This window comes from Macrobrachium rosenbergii, chromosome 29 (genome assembly GCF_040412425.1).
Source record: "Macrobrachium rosenbergii isolate ZJJX-2024 chromosome 29, ASM4041242v1, whole genome shotgun sequence".
NCBI lineage: Eukaryota > Metazoa > Arthropoda > Malacostraca > Decapoda > Palaemonidae > Macrobrachium > Macrobrachium rosenbergii.
This window is the reverse complement of record NC_089769.1, coordinates 21586456-21589658: the sequence shown is the minus strand read 5'-3', so window position 1 is coordinate 21589658 and position 3203 is coordinate 21586456.

The window sequence follows — 3203 nt, the reverse complement described above, 5'->3', positions numbered from 1 at the left end:
CCGGGGGACGCCATGGCCAGCTCGAGTGAGGCCACTCTACCAGCTCACCCATGTATGTTGCCAACTATGAGAAACGTAAAAGTTTTCTTACATCTGACAAGGAAACGGAAACTCACGCAGCTGATGCAATAAGAATCAAAATAAATTGCTCAACACTGGAAAATTTAGCTTCAAAAATATTGTGTGAAGAGTGTTATGAGTTTACCAATGTGTGTGAATTTACCTAGAGACAAGCGGATGCAGGAATAAAAATTTGGCTTACGTGTAAAATCCAATTAGTAAATAATAATACGGAATCACATATAAATAGAACTGTTGTAGAAGATAACTCTTTGGTGGTAAAGGTAGAACGATGAATGTGATTAAGACTTAAACATCATATTTTGGAAAACACAGGGAGAGATTGGCACAAGCGCCAGTCAGATGAGAGATGCCATCCTCTCCTCATTTTACCATTGCTCATCAACTGATGAAAATCCAAGGTACCACTTAATTTTTATCAAGGGGCAATTGCGAAGGTCGAGACACCAGGGCCCCATTCCAAAGAAGGGACGGGGCACTTTTCATTGGCACCAGAAGAATTGCAGATGGTGGGAGATGTTTACAAACGTCTTACAAAAGACGAAATAATGATGAGATGTTTGAGGGGGCAAAACTCAAAACCCACATGAGTTTCTGCATAGCCGTATCTGGGCGATGTGCCCCAACACAAAAATTCAAATAAAACTTATGTCGACTTTGCTGCAGCACAAGCTGTAGCAAATTATAGTTGTTGGTATATAAAAAGCAACTTGAACAAAATATTGGGAGTGCCGTATACCCCGTGTTAGGAAACTAATACAAAAACAGGATTAGAAAATGCTATTCTCGCGTTAATAACTTTTTTGTTTATTGACCGGTTTTCTTACTTTTTGTTTTGTTGATATTGAAAATATCTAAAATTGTAACGTAAAAAAAGTAAGTAATTGTAGATCGTTTTTTTATATTTTTTATTGAAAATATAGTGAAATATTTTTATCGCATTTTCTTTTTAAAATATACAATCTATGTGAGTTTTTTTCTGAAATTTTAACTATTACAATGGTTAAGCTATCTTTTGGCTATAAATTCATAACTAGAAATATAACTGAGGTGATATACTTTAGGCGCCATTAAAAATTATATATATTTTTTTCTCTTTTTTTTGCACCTAGAATCCTCATATTCTTGGGCAGAGTTCCTTCATGTATTAATTAACATCAGTAAAATTTTCAAAGGGCTTCTTTATATAAGGCCTTAAGTTTCATAGCTGGCGGCATGTCGCGCCGTTCATTTCGCGCCTCTCGCCGCTTGCAGTGTGGCCGCAGTAAGGCGTGAGGGGGAGGGGGAGGCTTGGTTTACACTTCCGGATTTTCCGACAAACGGAGACCAATGGATTATGAATAATTTGATAACATTTAGGCTGACAAGCCAAGCACTGGGGCACGTTTGCTTTTTGAACCACAAATAGCTACACATGAATATGAGCTAAAGTTCTAAACCCTCACAAGCGGATGGTTTTAAAACTTTGTAATGTACTGCGCAAAGTGACACTAAGGTAAATTACTCGTGTTCAACGTTGTAAAGCTTGAGAAGTTCAGCAACAACAACTAGCCCAAAAATAATAATGGGGAGTTAAATAGTAATAAAAGCTCTTGCTATTTATTAAAAATAAACAATTTTTCAGCATAAATTTTCTTTTTCCGAAGTCAACAGAAAGATTGTCCTCTCAAATAGGTCAAAAAGCTGGTGTAAGGAAACCACGGAGTCGAGTTCCTTGCAGTCCAGTAAGTCCTGGACTTGAGTCCAGCCACTACAAATTTCTGCTGCCTTGGTAAGACTGAAAACCGGCTACTCCACTTTACTTGTGTTCACAAATTCAGTAATATTGGTCAATTCAGCCTCAAGCATGCTCACCTCAGTTATATTAAGGTCAAGGTTACTAAATGCATTATTCCGTCTGTGTGTTTGTATAGAACCATGTATGTATAACTGTACAAAAATCATTTGCATAGGCGTAGGAAGAGTTGGGCAGAGGGGGCATGTGGCCCCCAACATTTTTCAGAGAGGGGCAAAAAAGGGTATTTTGGCGGCCCCCCCACTTTTATACAACAGAAAAATTTGAATACAATAGAAAATATATATATATATATATATATATATATATATATATATATATATATATATATATATATATATGAATTGTTAGAAACCCAGGAATCATTACTACAGTTTATCCAGAAATATTGCAGATGCCATCTGGCAACACTGTCCAGACGTCATCTGGCAACGCTAAACTCAGATGCCATTTGGCAACACTGTCACAGTCCAACAATCTTTGCTGATTATCTCTGACTCAGCAATAGTGACATCTTGGTGTTGACCTTATTTTGCAGTGCTGATATACAAAGTACCAATGAGAACGGTCACTGACCAGTGTTGTCATGAAGCGCACTATTGATGACTTTTTCGAAGCTGTAAGAGGCCGGGTTCAGCAAGATGAGCCGATGCTTCTACTTCAGGTAAGTTCAAATACTGCACATGCACAATGTACATGTACCCTATTTAAAAATGGAGAAGTTTTCAACATTCTTTGGTCTGAAATTGGGGCATTTGGTCTTTGCAACCTCTGAGACACTATCGATAAACCTCCAAGTTATAAAGATCTCAGTTCATGATGCTATCAAAGCTGTAGACTTGCCAGAAAGTACTATGCTGATCTTCGGAGTGATGTGAAGTTCAGCACTTTTTTCAGAGATGTTCAAATGGCAGCAAGAGACATAGAGGAAATAGGTGAACCAAAGTTACCAAGAAGGAGGCGTGCTCCTTAGAGAGCTGATGATGGCAGTCCAGCAGAACATTTCCCCTCAGCTGTTGAGGAATGCTATCGCACTCAGTACTATGAAGCACTAGACTTGATGAACCGCGAACTCATTGATAGACTTCAGAGCGCCAGCTACAACATTCTTCTTGAAATGGAAACTATGATAATAACATCAGTTAATGGAAGTCCAGCAGAAATACCAGAGTCACTGACCTTGTAGCCTACTTCAAAGACATTGACTTGAAGAAACTTTATCATGAACTGGCCATGCTAAAAACTCTGTGCAAAGTTGGAGAAATTGGTGGTCCTAGTAGTGTGACTATATAGGATACTCTATGGGCAGGGTAAGTAAGAGGCACTA